Source organism: Pogona vitticeps, chromosome 4 (assembly GCF_051106095.1).
Source record: "Pogona vitticeps strain Pit_001003342236 chromosome 4, PviZW2.1, whole genome shotgun sequence".
Taxonomy (NCBI): Eukaryota; Metazoa; Chordata; class Lepidosauria; order Squamata; family Agamidae; genus Pogona; species Pogona vitticeps.
In genome coordinates this window covers 58,151,576-58,170,871 of record NC_135786.1, presented here as the reverse complement: position 1 = coordinate 58,170,871, position 19,296 = coordinate 58,151,576, and the positions used below count along the sequence as shown (strand labels likewise).

Genomic DNA, 19,296 nt, shown 5'->3' with positions numbered 1-19,296 from the left:
AGTAATGTCCATAGATAGTTTAAACTACACTCTCCTTACATTCTCCATTCATAACACAAAATCCTATGAGGTATACTGCTCCTATTCTCATTCACTCCTATTCACAGATGATGGACTGAAAATGAAAAAGCAATGATTTGCCCAAAGGAATACAATTAATTCATACCCGGGATCTGAAGTCAAATACCCAGATAGAAGCCCAGTGTACAAAGGTGTTTGACAATTATGCTTGTTTTTCAAATAAGATTCTCAAATATATTTGTGCATAAAATATAAGCTGAGCTTTAGAACAGATATTACACCAAACGGATGATAGCCTATTATTAATAGGCATCACAGGGCCAGCTTCATCATTAGGCAGAATGAGCTGGCTACCTCACATGTCAGATGCTATGAGACCTGCTATGTACTCTCTAAGCTACTTTGCTTCTTTTTGTCAGTGCTGAAGAAACGATGGAACTGCCAATACTGATTTGCGCCTTTATCCACAGAATAGAAGAAAGGGCTATCTTGATCTTCACCTTAGCACCACAACAGCCTGGACTGGCTCAGGGCATCGTATTCAAGCATTCGTATCAATCAAGATATTAATGTATTTTTAGCAGCAGCACCTTGTAACGTGTGGCCTGCAGGGTTAAAAATTGCAAACCACCCAAAGAGAGCTTAAAGTTCTATGAGGTGGCATATAAGCAGTTCACTTTACATCTGAAATCAGTCAGTGACTGAGGAATTCATCATTCATACTGGATGCAATGCAACTTGTGTTCTACCCCACAGCCCCTCATTCTTTCCTTCCTTCCTCTGGTCCCATTTCTGCTGATCTGGTCTTTCTCTGGTCCCCCCTCTGCCAATTCTTTTATGGGGTATAAATATAAGAAATAATATACATAGGAAATTTACAAAAAATCAGAGGACCATCAAGGGAAAGAATGTGTGTGTGCAGGGGGGTGTCCCCTTGGTCCTGAACATCATGCCCCTAATGCCTACACCATTAAAACACACACACCCCTTAACAATTAGGCACATGGGGGAAAGCCTATTTAAATCCTTCTAGCTTGAACAAGTAGAGCCCCCCCTGCCCAGCAGAGGGGGGGGAAGCCACTTTGGGGACAAAACACACTGGACCAATCTGAATCAGCCTTTGTGTCATGCGGTCAGTTAAAAATACTCTGAATTCATTTTATAAGCAGAACAAATATCATGGCATTTGACCACATAGCTGCAGCCCAACTGTGATGAGAAGGGGACACAGTTGCCATATATGTGCTTTGACTATAGAAAGAGAAAGCCCCAATTTTACTCCCTGACATTAAGAGAGGCTGAAAAATCCAACCACTGGATACGGTGCCTGGGGGATTCTGGGAGTTGTGCATTTTGGGAGCTGCACTTGAAAATGCCTCTTTTGCCCAAACCAGGATCAGCTTCACTATAAAATAAAAAGGAAAATCTCTCTTATTTATTTCCTGAGCTTCACTACTCAAGTGTCCCCCCTGAAGATGAGAAGCTCTCAGAAAGGTAATCCTTTCCTGCCAAGACTTTAATCTACTGATCCAGAAGCCTGGCCCAGTTTCTCATTAATGGAGAAATAATTACTTGCCCTCCGGCTCAAAGATCAGTACCTTTTGTTGGCTTCTGAAGACAGAAAGGGGGGGGGGAGGGGAGAAAAATCCTTTGTTCTATTAAAGGGAAACTCTCTCACACACAAACACAAACACACACACACACACACACACCTGTTTGTGACTGCAGAGGCTGACAGTAAGCACCAGGGATGGATCAGCCAGACCCTACACTGCGCTTCAGGGACTCGATCACAAGCGACAAATGGCTCAAAGTCCAGTTTATTTTTTGGGGGGGGTGGTGGCTTTTGGCATTCAGGTCTTAATGCTTTCGTAAGAGGAACTGCTCGCAGATCAGACCTTTCCGCCCTGCTTCTGCAACTGCACAGCCACTCCTATCTCTCGTGCAGGGAACAGGGGAAGTTGCTGGGAAATCAATAACAACCAACAGCACCACAACACGTTGTTTGCTGTTCATTGGCATCTACTATGAAACAGTCTCTCTTTGGCATCACACTGGAATTTAGAGGGTGACCGAGCTACCTACCCTCCAAAAAGTACAGGGCAAAACAAGTTGCAAAAACCCAGGCCTGTGGGCCATTACAGGATTCTCTTTTGCTGTTACTCAGAAGTCACAGGGCTGACCCCAAAATTCCTCAAATTAAGCAAGGTAAACACTGTGGACGCCAAGGGAAGAGACGGGAAGGAATGTGGAGTTACTGGAGAGATTTTAAAAGCAGGTCAGTTCCCCACTGCTTTGAGGTCACAGCAGGGGTGGCAGAACAGAGTACATCGTTCCACCACGTATCTTGTTGTAGACAGCATACACGGACACGTACAAACACACACATGCACACCAAAAGTTGCCTGCACATTTTCTACTCCCAAGCAGGCAGACAAGTTCCTGCTTAGGACAAACATCTAAGGAAAGCAAGCCTATAAGGTTTTGTCTGCCTTCTACAGCTGGCTGGCCAGCAGAAGCTCAACATTCCTCATCACTGCCTATAGCTGCAAAGACCGAAAAACAAACCTCTTGAATTTCTACCTAACCAGACCTCCTAAAGGCACAAAGAGGCCTACCAGAAAGCACCAACTCTAGGAACGCTATGGCAGGACTCCAGTTTTTAGTAGGGACTGCAGTACATTTGTTCAGGTGTGCCATTTGTAACATGTCTACAAAGTTGTTAACATTGTTTAGGTTTAATTCTATGTTAACATTAATATCTTAATCTATCATGACTTTAAACATATGTGGGTTGTTGTTGTTTTTTTTTTTTTGCTGCTGTAAATAAACAGCCTTGAATCCCTCCACTGGGGGGGGGGGGAAGGTGGGATAGAAATGTGTAAGTAAAACTGACTTTGCCAGTATTTCAAACCTCACTGGGCCCAGATCTTGAAGAAGTTACTTTTCTGGACTACATTTCTCAATATCAAGCTAAAGGAATTCTGAGAGTTATAGTCCAAAACCTTTACTTTTCCAAGATCTGACTGGGCAAATTCATCCTAAGAAAGCTTTACTGACTAAGCAAAAAAGAATAAGCAACAGCGCCAGGTTAGGATGAAAAACTTCAAAAATGATACAGCGAAAAAGGATGCCTTCCAAGGGGTTAGGTCACCATTAATACATTGTTGTTGTTATGCGCTGTCAAGACACTTATGGCCTATGGTGACCCCATGAATGAGTGATCTCAAAAATGTCCTGTCCTCAACAGCCCTGCAGTTGTAAGCTTGTAAACTCAAGCCTGTGGTTTCTTTTTTAGGAGTCAGTCCATCTCATATGTGGTCTTCCTCTTTTCCTGCTGCCTTCCACCTTTCCCAGCACCTGCCTTCTGATGATGAGCCCGAAGTAAGACAGCCTCAGTTTTATCATTTTTTGCCTACAAAGATATTTCAGGCTTGATGAGATCTGGGACCCACTTGTTCGTTTTTCTGGCAGTCCGGGGTGTTTGTAAAGCTCTCCTCCAGCACCACATCTGAAATGAACTTTTTTCCCTGTCAGCTTTTAACACATACTAACAAGTATATCATGAGGCAATGTTGCTTGCTCTTAATAGACAGAAAAAGCATACGTCTACTTGTTCAATCATGTCATAAAAACATGTGGTATTTGTCAGAATATTCTCTTTTTATGGTAGTTGCACAACAGCATCTGAATGAAAGCCCAAAACGATTCCTGAATGGCAGTTCTAATGACCAGGCATCTCCATTTCTTATGAGCATGAGCTTGTAATCTCAAGATTAGACCACTGTAACAAACTCTATGTGGGGCTGCCTTTGAGGCTGATGTGGAAACTTCAGGTGGTGCAGAATGCAGCGGCCAGACTCCTTAGTGGAGTGAGAAAATACCAGCATATTTCTCCTACTCTGGCCAGGCTGCATTGGCTGCCCATTCGTTTCTGCATCGACGTCAAAGTTTTAATGCTAACTTATAAAGCCCTAAACGGTTTAGGATCTCGATATTTGGCAGAACGCCTGCTCCCACCAAGATCTACCCAGATCACCCGTACGAGCCAGGTGAGGCTGAGGGGCCTGACGCCGAGAGAGGCCCAGATGGAAAAGACACGTAACCGGGCCTTCTCAGCGCTGGCCCCTCGCCTCTGGAACAACCTCCCTCCAGAGATTTGCACCTATGCTGGGTCCCTTTAAAAGTCAATTAAAAACATGTCTGTATATTCAGGCCTTCCCTCCAGCTAATATTTGATCTTTCTTTTCATTTTTTCTTTATTTATTTCTTATTTGGCCTTTGTACTGTATTTGTTACTTTATGATTTATGTAATATTTTGTGTTATTTACTGATTTGTGTGATGTTGGAAGCCGCCTAGAGTGGTCTTGTAGACCAGATGGGCGAGGTATAAATCAAATAAATAAATAAATAAAATATTTCATGTGTGGGTCAGTGCAGTACGGCAAGCATTCTAGGACTGGGAACACCTAGGATCAAATCACCCCTCTGCTCAAATCGCTAACAATGGCCACGAGCTAGTCGCAGGACCACTCCTACCATGAGAGAATGAGTGAGATGGCTGCCTCCACCAGCAGATTATATTACTATTATTGTCTATTGATCCCTTTTTTGTGGTTTGTTTATTTTACCAATAGGAAGGGATACTTGTGGGACTTTCTGCTTCACATGCCAAAGTAGCCGGGCAGGCTTTAGGTACAATGTACCTTTATCTGGAGAGTCACGGGGCACGTCAACTCTTCTGCCTGAGACAGCATAAACTACAGGCCAGTCATAGCCAGTTATAATCTTTTTACCAATCCGCCAAATCTGTTATGAGAGTAGAAGGCTGGGCAGGAACAGATCTCTGCATGAACTCCCTCAGGAAATATGGAATTAAACTGTTGGAATTAGACCACAGCACCCAGCCAGCCCTATAAATATTTGCTTATTCTAATGGCTCATGTGCTCAGTTCTTTTTTGTTCACACTATATGTCACATTCTGCTCTTCCGAGTTGATGACATAAGTACAAATGCATGCCTAACTTACATAGCCCACTTCAAATCACAGAATCTGGCATTTCCGTGGATGAATTCCACTAGCCCCCTCAATAATAATTGATATAATCCACTACTAAAATAGCTGCTCTGGTCATCCCATTCAAACCAGTTACTACCTACAGCTGTTACCCAGGCCATTTTCAATCCAATCTAACTGGTCTGCAAATGTTGGTTTTCTCTAGTCACCTTATCTTGTTATGACTTAAATATACTATTCTAAATGCATATGTACTAGTAACACTGCATATAGGGAACAGAGAAGTTAGTTAGTGGCTACCCAGGAAAGTTCAGAACTTTTTCAAAAGACAAGGCAGAGAGTGAAGGGCAAGGACAGGCAGAAGGACTTTGGCAGCACTGGAGATGATCAAAGGCGAGCAGTCTATCATATCAAACAGGAATGCTCAAACTGTAGCTTTCCAGATTTTGAAGTATCAGTCCCATCAGACCTAGGTAACAGAGCACGAGCTAAGGACGTGGATATATGCTGTCCAAAAGTATCAGCTTGTAATCTATAACAATTCCAAGATCTTTCTCTCATGTAGTATTACTGAGCCACGTATCCCCCATCTTGTAACTGTGTGTTTGTTTCCCCCAACCCCCAAGTGTAGAACTTTTCACTTATCCCTGTTGACTTTTGTTACGTTGTTTTCAGCCAAGCACTCAAGCCTAGTAAGATCTTTTTGAATTGTGTTTCTGTCTTCCAGGGTATTGGCTATTTCACCCAATTTTGTGTTATCAGCAAATATGATAAGCATTCCCTGCCACTCTCTCTTCCAAATCATAAATAAAAATGTTGAAGAGCACTGGATGCAGGATTGAGCCTTGTAGTACCCGTATCCCATTTGTTACCTCCTCCCAATTTCAGAAGCAGTTTCTGAGTGTGATTTTGTAACCATACGTATGTGTATTCACCTGATAGTTGTCCAGCCTACATCTTGCTAATCAGAATATCATGGGGCACTTTTATCAAAATCTTTGCTGAACTTAAGATATATTACATCTATAGCATTCCCATTGTCTACCAGGGAGGTTACCTGATCAAAAAAGTATGTTTTTTTTTTTTAGTATGGCAGGATTTGTTCTTGATAAATGTGTCAGCCTTTAGTTATAATTGCATTGTTTTCAAGGCAGTCTCTAAGTCACTGCTTTATAACCTGATCTAGATTTTTTGCTGGGATTGATGTCAGGCTGACTGGTCTGCAGTTCCCAAGCTTCTCCTTTTTGCCGTATTTTGAACACAGGGACAGTGTTAGCCCCCCTCCAATCGTCTGGCACTTTACCTATCCTCCTTGATTTCAATAAAATAGACAGTGAATATGTAATCTCTTCAGCCAGTTCCTTCAACACCCTTGAATGCAGATCATTGGACCCCAGAAATTTGAACTTGTTCATAGTAATAAGGTATTCCTTGACTATCTGTTTATCAATCTCAAGTTGCAATCCTGTCCCCCTCGACATATACAGTACTTCATATTTGCATAGACTATATTTTGGGACTGAGCTAAAATAGGAATTTAGCATGTCTGCCTTTTCTTTGTCATCTGCTACCACTTTCCATCCCCACAGAGTAGCTGAGACACTACACTTAAACATTTATCCACCAAGGTCTAATGCAGTTCTTTTTAAACAAAACAATGCACCTGAAATAAGCTATAATTATTAACTGTTCCACTTCTAGCATTTTTAGCAACTGCATCTGTGACAACCAGAATTTCTATCTTTAGGTTTCACCAGCTGTGAATCTCAGTCCAAAAGTAATTACATTTCAGGAGTCAATGAAATAATTTTGTGTGTGAATGTTTAGCTCTTGTTTCTTTAGAAAAAGATAGTCTACAGAAAATAAAACCAACCCTATTGGTTAATACAGGTCTTTCCCATAAAGTCTGGGGCATCATATCACTACCCTTGTATCTCATCTCCCATTAAATGTGGATTGAGTTTTGCAGGTACTACCATAGTTTAACAAAATGGGGTGATTCTGGAATAACTCTTAGTTTTTTCCTATCCTGAGCTCAATAGAGATGCACCAGAACAATGAATGCACAAGAGTCCATAATGACAAAAGCTGGCTCCCTCTGGATTGGAGTCCCCAGAATCTCTCAGTCAGGTACTGTATTGTCAGTGTGGAGATACTGGCAGTTGTAGTCCTAAAAAAGGAACTTTTCCAAGCTTCACCATGCTTTGCTGATCCTCCTACCTTAAGTCTAGTTGAGAAGTTAATCTAGACTTTATTAGTTTTAGAGGCAGATCATCAATCAATGAACTGGACAAGCATCTAGGAAAGATGTGGATTGATTGATTGATTGATTGATTGATTGATTGATTGATTGATTGAATTTGTACCCCACCCATTTAATCAACTGACTACTCTGGGCGGCTAACAACATATAAAATAAACCATTTAAAATATAGATAAAGCAATACAACAATAGACAAGGACTCAAGATGAGAAAACAAAAATCAAGAGGTGGCTGGAGGGAAGGCTTGCCTAAATAGCCAGGTTTTCAGTTGGCCTTTGAAAATGCCCAGCGAAGGGGCCATACGAATCTCAGAAGGGAGGCTATTCCAAAGGCAAGGAGCCACTGCCGAGAAGTTCTTTTTGGGGTACAAATTCTTGGGACAGCAATTGACAACAGCTAGCAGCAGCAAAACTGTCAAACGTCAAATGAGGCTCAGAGCATTTTTGTCTTTGATATTCCTCTTGAACCCCAACTACCCGCTGTGTGTCACGGGTGAGCTATGTGACAGGAAAGAATGCTTCCTGGGGGGGGGGCCCTAGCTACCCCTCTCCCACACTCCATCCAAGCTAACACAGACAAGCTCCAGTGTGCCTTGCTAATGACCCTCACATGTCTCCCTAATGGGCTCCCTGTGCACTCTGCAAACAATCAATTCATTACGAGGGGGGAATGAAGCCAGGCTGGGGAACAGCCAGGCCAATTGCAAGGGGAAGGGCTGGCAGCCCCATCCAAGTCAGCAGGCGTCTTTAGCTCAGGAGGGAGCCAGCCAAGGACAGCTGCTCCTGTCGACTTTGATTGCTGGCTGGGCAACACCGTGGATGGCCGCACAGACTTCCTCAATGCTGCTACCACTGCCACCAATGCCACTGCTTCAGGGTGTGGCAGCAAAAGCATTGGCATCGATTGGAGAGTCTCCCAACACCTGCCAAAGCCAAGTGGAGAAAATCCATTCCAAGCCCAAGCTGGTAAAACAACAAAACCCTTGCAACGCCAAGGCAAATCTTGTCAGGGTTGTCAACACGGAATCTTTTCTTCCCCCACTCATTGCTTGATATGTTTTGACCTCACATTTCCTTCCAAGGGAGGTTCTAGTGGTGCACATGATTCTCTTCCCCATTTTTATCTCAACAACCCTGTGAGGGCAGGTTTGCCTAAAAGGTAGTGATGGGCCCAAGGTCACCCACGGCACTTCACAGCTGAAGGAGGTGTTGATCCTGGACCTCCCCACTCTTGGTCCCATGTTCTAACAACCAGAAAGGGCTAGTTCCAGTCCTGGGCTAGAACAACACGTGAAGACAGAATATAGTTACACAGCTTATTACACCACACAGATTACAATTGATTGAAATTGTAATGGGGTTCACAGAGGTTGGAAAAATTTTAATCCCCACCCCTCCCCAGCAGCACAATGGCCACACTGTGTGTGGGATCCTGGGACTAGTCTTCATAGACCTAGCTCTTGCCATACACAGCAGCTCCTCCGACAAGATAATGGGCCAGTTCATCTTTCATAATTTTGCAACTCTTCGGAAAAAGAAATGCAAAAACAAAGATGCAGGAATATTTCTGATTCAGGAAAGAATGTTGGGCCTGCATTAACATGCATGTTATAGAATTAAACTTTTTATTATGACATCTTTTTGGCATGAAGTGATCAAATACTCCAATCTGACGTGAGATTTCCATATATTACTTTCCTTTTATACAAGTTATCCCTGGAGGTTTCCCTTACAGGAGGGAACATAGTTGTGTTCAGTATCTTATTGGTAAAAGGTTTACTTTAAGAAACTGGAAAGGTAGTTGGATGTCTTCCTAGTATTCCACTGTGGATCGCTGAGATGCATTTTTGCCATTGTAAGAAAAGGTAGTATTCTGTACATGGGGGAAAAGCTATGTCTTCATGTGATTAGTGCATAAAATAGGATGCTTTTCTATGTTAAAAAGAAGAGCCCTTATCTTGACAGCTGCCTTCAATTAAATACCAGATAGTAAAACATTAAAATATGTGATAACATATGAATTATTTTTCTTTCTTATATTCCTTATATAGTACCTGTAGATGTATACTATAGATGATAGATTACTAGCAAATATACCATACAAATAATTTAAAAATGAAACAAGGAGTCTTGTGTCATCTTAAGGACTAATACATTTTATTATGGCATAAACTTTTATGGACTACAGCACAACAGAGAGATTATGCCAGAGATAGAGAGTAAATGAGAGAGAGAGGGAGAGAGAGAGAATATTTGCTGGTCTTTATGGTGGTACAAGAACTTTTGCAGCTTTTGAGAAACATACAGACACAGTCACCAGAATTCAATCTCACTTCCAGAAATCAATTAATGAAGTTCCCATTATCTCTAAGGTCTGTCCTTCCTAGCTGAAAGCCTCCTGCCACCAAAAGACTAAAAATGGAATAGAAGGGAAAGAACAAGGGGACAGAATCATCCCATTCATTGTTAGGAGTCAGAACATCTTCCCAAATCCAGAACTGTTACTTTCGCAACACATCTCAATAACACGGTTGAAACCACCACCACCCAAAAAAAGAGCAAAAGGAGCAGTATTGGGGGGGGGGGGATATTCACCAGCATTTGCACCAGACTTTAGTTCTCTCGAGAGATGAGCAGCCAAACTAGAAGAACTGCACATCCGTTTTTAAAGAGCTGCCAGCAGTTTCCCTGCCTCACAGGAAAAGCATCCCCCCTCCACGGTAAAAACTCGAGTCCTGAAAGCACTATATGACAGTACCTAAAGACAGAACTTGCCAATTCTTCTGATGGAACTTCTAAATATTTGCTTTCTGCAGCCACCTCAGCAAAGCCCTTCTCACCAGGAGTCTCTGCTGATACCTATTTCCATGCCCAAGACTTCCAACTGCACACCCACTTGGACACAAATACTGCTGCTCAAACCCAATGAATAACAGAAGGGCTTTCTTTAGCCTTCAAGAAATTAAAATTTAAAATTCCTGACTAATACAAGTAGCTGCAGCTCATACCACCCAGCCTCAGAGGGAGGAAAGAGAGGATTTAGGGGCAGGAGCAGGGAGGGAAAAGAGATTCCCCAAGACTTACAAACCTGCCAGCGTCAGGGCCTCCTCGCTAAGCTGTTTCTCTGTCTTCCACCTGGAAACCAAGCAGCTGACAGGCTTATGTAAGGAGCATCCACCATCACCTTTTACCCGGCCATGGACCACCAAGCCTCCTGGGCTCCCTTAGGGTGGCTGAGAGACCACAAGGCGGCTGCTGAGCATTAATAAGGCAGAGGTCCTTGCCGTCAGTGCTGCTGCTGCCACGCCGGTATTTCACAGCCTCCTCTTTTCAAGCTGCAGTCCCACAGGATTCCAGCTCAGAGCCGGCTTGGGCTGTACCAACCACAGCTAGGAGGGGGGAGAGGGAGGAGACTAAAAACAAGAGTAAAAAATAAAGAATTAGAGACTCTTGCAAGAGGCAGATAGAGTCACAGACAAGCAGGGCAGCCACCACTGACAGCCAACTCCTGGGCTTCAAGTAAAGAGGCGTTAACCCCTGAAGTGCTGGCCTCAAATGTCAAATCTCTCTCTCTCTCTCTCTTTCTCTGAAAGGCTAAGCAGAGATTAGTCCTTAGATCAGGATTTCAAAAAGCACACAGCACCGCACACTGGCCAGTTGTTATTGTAAGAAAAAGGTGAAGCACAAACAAAAGCTGTTCTGATTTTTGAGAATGCTTATACACAAAAATACAAAGGATCCTATTAAGAACACCTAAAATCAAGAATATTTTTTTCTGTTGAGTGCAATAAGTGATCCAGTTTGTGCACACACATTTCACTTCACCGTCACTTCACACAGTGCGATTCTCGGTCCACTCCAAAGATTAATTCCCCACACAGACTCTATTCTCCTCCTATCTGTGGTGCAGACAAAGCACCAGACCTAACCATTATGCATGACTACCTTCCACACTGAATTGCATTGTCTCAACCATGCAGTCGCTAGCAGTGTACAATAGGTCATGCCAATTCCAGGATGAAACTAGTTCATTTCCAAGCTAAAGTAGGAAGAAACTGAGGCTGTGCAGGACGGAGGGTCAGAGCACAGCATGAGGCATGGAGGTGACCGTGTTGGCAAAGGCAGCTAGTGAGCTTTGTCTCCAAGAGTTGCCACTGCTGGTTAATTAAGAGTGATCGAGCGAGAACCTCCAAGGAGCAGCTGTCCCCTCCTGCTCCCACAGGATTCACTGGAAGTCCTTGGCCCTGACGCTGCTGTCACCACAGATGAAGGGTTGCGACAGTGACAAGAATCTCTTCGCTTCCCTTCAGCATTTGGAAGCAGACTGTCAGCAGGCATTGGGGCCCTGCTTAGCCTTGTCTCTTTCTTTTCCTGGGTAGTTGCAGGATAAGCCCCCCCCCCCAGTCTGGTTCTGATACATGGATGACACCTTCGCAATTGGAACCACGGTGAGGAAAAACTGGAAGAATTTCTAAACCATCTAAACAGCATCCACCCAAATATTCAATTCACCATGGAAAAAGAAAATAGAGGGCCAACTCCAGTCCTTAGATGTCATGGTCCTATGCAAAACTGACCGCCGACTGGGACACAAGGTCTACAGAAAACCCACCCACACAAACCGGTACCTACACAAAAACTCCAACTACCACCCACAACAGAAAAGAGGCATAATCAAAACACTGGTAGACCGTGAAAATCGGAACTGTGAAGCTCAATTTCTCAGCACCGAATTCAATCATCTGAATTTGTCTCTACAGGCAAATGGCTCTTCCAAGAATGAAATCAAAAGAGCCATCAAAACAAGAAAACAACACCAAACTGAAGAGGAAAAACAGCCACCCACAAATAAAGTATTTCTGCCATACATCAAAGGAGTCATGGATCACATGGGGAAACTTTTGAAAAAACACAACCTACAAACAGTATTCAGACCCACCACAAAAATACAACAAATGTTACAGTCAGCAAAGGACAAAAGGGACTCCCTCACCACTGCAGGAGTATACCGGATACCTTACAGTTATGGACAGGTATATATTGGAACCACAAAACGCAACATTCACACCAGAATGAAAGAACATGAGACACTGCAGACTAAAACAACCGGAAAAATCACCAGTAGCTGAACATGCCCTAAAACAAGCTGGACATGAAATTCTATTTCAAATACTGAAGTACTGGACAACACCAGCAATCATTATGTTAGACTGCACAGGGAAGCCATTGAAATCCATAAACATCAACAGAACTTCAACAAAAAGGAAGAAGACCTAAAACTAAACACGGTCTGGCTTCTAATACTGAATAATACAGCCTGCAAAAGGTCAACGAACTCTACCAAGCCACAAGGACCAGGGATCATTGTACAAAAAAGACCAGCTAACGACACCCATCAATCACAGTGGCAGATAATTTCCCTTCCCCTTATCACAACAAAAAACACGCTGATCAGAGTCTGGTTCTGAACAGCCTGGCCACAGAGTCCCTTGCTAGAGGGAATGACAGCTGAATTCCTACTGCCACCATCATCCCAGTCCAGAACTGGTACAAGCACCTGGACACAGACAGAGATAATGTGACAAAATGGCAAGATGCATCTCCCACAGGTGAACTGATTGTCAAGCAAAACTTTTTATACCACATTTTAAAAGCTAATAAAGCAAAGCAAAATAAATAAGTAATCAAAAAGTGCTTCAGTTTTCAAATCAAAGCCAAGTAGCTGTTCTAAATTTCATAGAGGAATAATGATTATAGCTTGTTATGCCACTTCTATAATTTCTCCAGAGATTTTGTCTTCACAATACAGCCAATCAAGAAATAAAAGACTGACATTTGAGTGAATTCAGTTGTTCTGTTTGTTGCAATTCCTTCCCATCACACGTTGCTTAAATGCTTAATCCATGTAATTCTGTCATTTTCTCCTTTCCCAACATCAGAGGCATTTCTCTCAAGCACCTGAAATTTGTGCAAAAAAGCCACCTGCACCCCAATATGTCACTAGCTATAAAGAACAAACCTACTCTTATGCTTCATAACATCTTTTTCCTAATCTCTCAGCACACAAACCACATGATGGAAACTGTTAAAATACAGGTGATATGCACAATGTATTTGCAGTAAAATTCTGGACTAAGGATTTTATCATTGATAAGAGGAAAATAATTGTTGTCACAGTATCCTTTTTGAAAATCAAATTATGCCTGTCTTCAGGCTACAATTCCTTAAATGGTCTTGACTGAAGATCCATAATTCCTCTTGATAGGTATGAACTACGGTTTTACCGAAATAAAAATAAGGTAACACTGAACTCAGGATCAGAGGTCCGACCCCAGCAAAACTAACATCTTGCTGTCTCTAAGAGCTAATTTTATACTACTCCTGCTTGTTAGGCAACTGAACAGAAAGGGAGGGACCTACTTTTTAAACAAGCTTTTCCTTCTATAGGTAAAATCAAATGGAAGAATACAGACTGAATTAGGAAGTAGCTGCTCCAGAAGAGCAAGAAAAGTATTGGACAAAGATCAGGCCGGCCTAAGCTCCACTCAGTTATCAAACTTACTGAGTGATTTTTGGTAAATCGCTGTATTTCACTGCAACCTACCTCACAGCATTGTTGCGAGCATAAAATGGGAGATCACTGTACAGACTATCTTGACAGAAAATATAAGTTATAGGTATAATAAATAAAAGGGACGTGGTGGCGCTGCAGGTTAAACCATAGAAGCTTCTGTGCTGCAAGGTCGGAAGAGCAGCAGTCGTAAGATCGAATCCACATGATGGAGTGAGCTCCCGTCGCTTGTCCCAGCTCCTGCCAAACTAGCAGTTTGAAAGCATGTAAAAATGCAAGTAGATAAACAGGTACCACCACGGTGGGAAGGTAACAGCATTCCGTGTCTCGTCGCCCTGGCCACGTGACCATGGAAACTCTCTACGGACAAACGCTGGCTCTATGGCTTGGAGAAGGGGATGAGCACCACACCCTAGAGTTGGCCACAACTGGACTAAAATGTCAAGGGGAACCTTTACCTTTACTTATAATAAATAAAGCAATTCAAATTTTCTAGACAGGTTTCACTTGTGAGCCTGTAAGTGGGGGAAAGGCTAAGAGAATTGTTGCACTGAAAAGCCAAGTCCTTAAGTGCTTATATCCAGATGCTCCTGAGAAAGTGGAGTGCCTGTTTCTCAGTCCACAAAGGCCAATAGTAAGGTCTTAGCAACACCTCTTGCATCTGGTACAGTACTTAATTTGGCTGGCTCCTATGTTGTTTTTTCACTGATCTACTCTTCACTCCGAACCAGATTGGCAGTTTGGTTTGGTTGTTTCCATTTTAATATTGTCTGTAAGCTGCTCTAAATTACAGAAAGATGACTAACAGCATCAGAGATAGAGACAGAGGAAGAGTAGGGGAAATTATTTGGAAGTTCTATTTTCAACTTTCAAAGAAGGTGAAATGTGAATTAACATTGTGATACTAGCTAGAGATCCTTCAGCCAGACCTAGAGAGGGAAACGTGCAGCTCCAAACTGTTGAGCTAACTCATCAACAGCACAAGCCAGCACAAACAGCAATGCAAGCCAGATGGGAAGTTCCAGTTTACCCACACCTGGAGGACTGCACATTCCCTAGCCTGAATTAAACCCTACTCTGAAATTTTTTTCCTAAGCTTAATATTTATAGAATCAACACAAATAGCCTAGCCGTTCATCTTCAGCTTAGCAAACAACATATTTTAAAAAACTAAATTCCTTACTTAAAGTAGGCCAGTGATGGGAACATGTGATCTCCCAAATGCTAATGGAGTTGATCACGAATCGCTGGCTATAGGCTTTGTGGTCCAAAAATATCTGGGCCAGTCACACATTTCCCATCCCCAAAATACATCCTTAAGAAATGTTCTGCTTGTTGTTGTTTTCAAACAACTAGCTACAAATTTTCCATCTGGTTTCTAAGATATTCGCTATACTTTCCACAGAATGTATATTTATTTCCTTTTTTATTATTATTATTATTACATTTATATCCTGCCCATCTGGTGGCCAGCCACTCTTCTGGTCGGCTAACAACAAACAAACATTGCAATCAGCAGCAACAATTTTACTTTCCTTTCACCACATGCTTTCCTTCGCATTAACAAATATTGTTCTTCACCTGCTTAACATTACAATTCTACAAACCTATTCCAGGGAGGAATGAAAACGGGCCTTGCTTCTGAGCACAAATGCCTACAATTTTTCTGTTTTTTACTTTAGAAGTAATTAATGAATCTGCCAATCCTGCACACGTATAGTGCATAGTGGTCCGATGTCTCACAGCCGGGGGGGGGGGGGGAGGGACACAAAGGTGGGTCTTTTAACAAAGCAGAAGAAAGGTGACTCAGTAGTTAGAGCGAAGGACTCAGCAGATTTAGATGCAGTCTTTTGCGTTGCCCTGATTCTATGTCCTCCTGGACAAATCAAGGATGAGAGGACACCCAAAGGGCTTCAGTGCATTGGCAACTGAGCTGCATTGATGAACAAAGAATCTGAGCATTCAGACACAGCAGCTCCTAACACAGAGAGGGGAATGCGGCCAAATGGTGGATACTTGTGGTTTCCAATCAAAATGTATGACCCAGCTATTCTGATTTTTCCTCCATAACAGGAGGGAGGCAACGGAAGGAGAAAGATACTGAAGAAACAGAGAGGAAAATAGGGGAGGGATACAAATTAAAAACGATATCTGGATCTCCTGTAAAATCCGGTGCTTGAAATAGGGTGACTGCACAGTAAAAGTTTTTTTTAAAAAAAGACTCGTCAAAAAGTACCCATAGCCAATGGGCCTCACGCATTGTGAGCAAAGTAATAGGACCAACATTTCAGAGTCTATACTAAATTAACTGAAGAAACTCAATCAGAACAGAGCACTCTTTTTTAAATGCCCATTTTGGATACTACACTCTGAATCCATGATATCTTCATTGTTCACATGAACAATCTGAGAGAATTGGAAGGGTATAGAGAGGGAGAATAAAAAGACTAGGGTGAGATGGTCAACCTTTGGCACTCCAGATGTTTTAAACTACAACTCCCACAATCCTCAGCCTGTATTGCCTGTGATAAAGGACTGTGGCAGCTGTAGCACAAAACATCCGGAGTGCCACAGGTTCACCACTCCTGAATTAGGGCCATGTGATTTTATCCATTAAGAAGAACAAAACTGTTTTAGGGCAGAATTACCTTTTTGATTCCAACTCCCAGAAGATGCCATGATGTCTGAAAAGGAACTTTCTCAAATTCTGTTTAGGGTATCAAAAACATCATCCCCTTGCAACAGAAAACCTGCTCAGCCTTTCCACTGCCTATCAAACTTCTGAAATTTCATATCAAAGTCATTAGCAAATCCTGATACATGCCTATTAAATTTTGCAGTCCCATAGAAAACGCATAAGATACACAGGCCTGATTACCAGCTCTGCTTCAAAGATTCCATTACATTTTTTTTTAAATGTGGTTTAATAAGATTCCTGTGGAGAATTCTTCATTACTGCCTTTCATGAAGGCATTAAAATTCTCTTTCAAGCCCTTTTCATCCGATTGGAGATATTATGAGATATCACAGGACTTCTGGTTTATACTGAAGTGTGGTTGAAATAGTCATTACTGTTTCTGTTCTTGTTCAGTTTTAGGGCCATTATGTTATTATGCTAGACAGCAATATTTCTTTCTTATACATACTGATATTTTGGTACTGTTGGATGATACTTGAATGCTGTTTTTATGCTCATTTTGACATTTCTATACGCATAGACATGTATGTACTTACATATAGACAGGCATGTACATGTTGGAAGTAACCTCACAGTGGCTTTATCATGATCAGGTCTAAACAAAAAACTAAAATAATGGGGAAACAGCTGTGAAAGTACATCTGACACTTTGCACTGCTTTAAAATCTGACACCCTAAGCACACATCACACTTCTTAAACCTGCACAGAAAAACAACAGTTGTACAGTGGGGTCTTGACTTGAGAACTTAATCCGTATTGGAAGGCGGTTCTCAAGTCAAAAAGTTCTCAGGTCAAATCTGCATTTCCCATAGGAATGCATTGAGAACCATTTGATCCGTATCTGCTCTTTTCCGTCCATTGAAACTAATGGGAAGCTGCTATTCTGCCTTCGACCACTAGAGGGGGATATTTTGTTTCTTTTTTTCTTAGGTCAAGAAAGGTTCAGGGAAGGCAGGGAAAATACAGTCCAGGCAGTTCAGTACCAGGCAGTCTGAAGACTGTCTCCCAATCCACTCTCTAAACGCTGGGAGGAGTGAGGAAGCAGACAGGCACCCTTTTCACTGGCCAACAGTTAACTGAAAGTTCACATTTTGCACTTTCCCTGCCTCCCACGTGGGTCTTTTTCAGTTCTTAACTCAAATCTAAGTACTTAAGTCAAGTCAATATTTTCCTATGAGAGCGGTTTGTAAGTCAAAATGTTCTTAACTCAAGCCGTTCTTAAGTCAAGACCCCACTGTACTTCAGTTGCAATTACACTGTGGTAATTACCGAGCACTCTGCAAGCAAGCACTAAAGAAGAGAGGTACAGAAATTACATTAGAGTTCCCATAGAGTCAACTGAACATCCATCTGATAGAAGACAGGACAGAAAGGGCTGCTTTAACAACACAATCCTAATGCCTACTGAGAAGCAAGCATAAAGCAAATATTTAAAAAAATAAAGGAAATAACTGGATTATATCTCCTTTAATGGCCTTACGAATACGGTCAAGGAGGATAAACTGCTGAAAGAAAATAAGGATTTAATTGTAATAATGGTTACGGCAGCAAAGTTAATATTTGCAAGAAATTGGAAAATTGATAACCAAATTAATTTAGAGGAATGGTATAGAGAATTATGGGACATGACAATTAATTATAAACTAACATGTGATATGAAAATAAGAAAAGGTTCATCAAAAAATAATGATTTTAAGAAAACATGGAATGTATTTCTGGAATATGTATTTCGGAGAGGGCAAGGATATATGCCTAAGGAAGAAACAATGAATTTTTGGAGAGAAAATGGATTGAATGAAATTTGAAAATACTGTACAGTATTATTAATACTAGCTCTGAGGGTTGTGGGAATGTCATTCCAAGGTTGCTAAGCCACATTGTTGTTGTAGTGAGGGCACACCCTCCTAGCAAGATACAGCTGCTTCTGAGAGGCATGACTGCCCATTAATTGAATTTTAATTGTTGTAAGCCGCCCAGAGACCTTTGGGTAGCGTTGGCGGCATATAAATTACATAAATAAATAATAAATAAATAAATTTGTCCTCTTTCACATAGGTGATAGAGAGCTTGCTTAATTGCCTTTCCTTGGGCCAATCATAATGGCATTATGCAACCACTGTCCTATCTGAACTCTGTCAACTATCTGTATACAGTGGTACATTGACTTACGAACATCTCCACTTGCGAATGATTTGAATTATGAATGGTTCCATTGGCAAAAAGTTGCTTCGACTTGTGAATGGAGCCTTGACTTACAAATGAAAAAAAAACCAGAAAAAAACTTTCCAGCCCCTTTTTTTACATAAATTCATCTTAGGTCAAAAGAAGAAGAAGAAAAAAAAATCTCCCCTTAGTGGCAGAGTACAGATTAACCAGCTTTAGAGTCGTTCCTATGGGAAATAATGGCTCTACCTACAAACAGCACCCCGACATATGAATGAAAAACAACAGGTACGGATTAAATGGTTTTCAATGCATTCCTATGGAAAAGTTTGCTTCGACTTACGAACTTTTCGATGTATGAACACCATTCCAATACGGATTAAGTTCGTAAATCGAGATACCACTGTACTGTCAACTATCTGTGAGCTTGTAAGGTTAATAAATTCAGTCCTCCTGGGGGCAGGTCAGTCGTCTTATTTGAAGTCCTCTTCTTCTAGTTGCCCATCAGGAGCACTGCTGGCAGACATCCTTCTGTGTGTGTGGCTGACTTCTTTAACTTCT

The 19,296-nt window shown here is 41.8% G+C and overlaps 1 protein-coding gene across 6 annotated transcripts in view; it reads right to left on the bottom strand.

The window, feature by feature from the left end:
• Positions 1–19,296, bottom strand: part of AMPD2 (adenosine monophosphate deaminase 2) — a 70,816-nt gene that overhangs the window by 31,026 nt on the left and 20,494 nt on the right. The window contains exon 1 of one of the 6 annotated variants that reach the window (XM_072997480.2): positions 10,391–10,699. The exons of 4 other annotated variants lie outside the window; for them this stretch is intronic. The gene's annotated coding sequence lies outside the window, so the exon portion shown is untranslated. Of the gene's footprint in view, positions 1–1,733; positions 1,755–10,390; positions 10,700–19,296 lie in introns of those variants that run through there. One more of the 6 variants, XM_072997479.2, reaches the window with a different exon arrangement.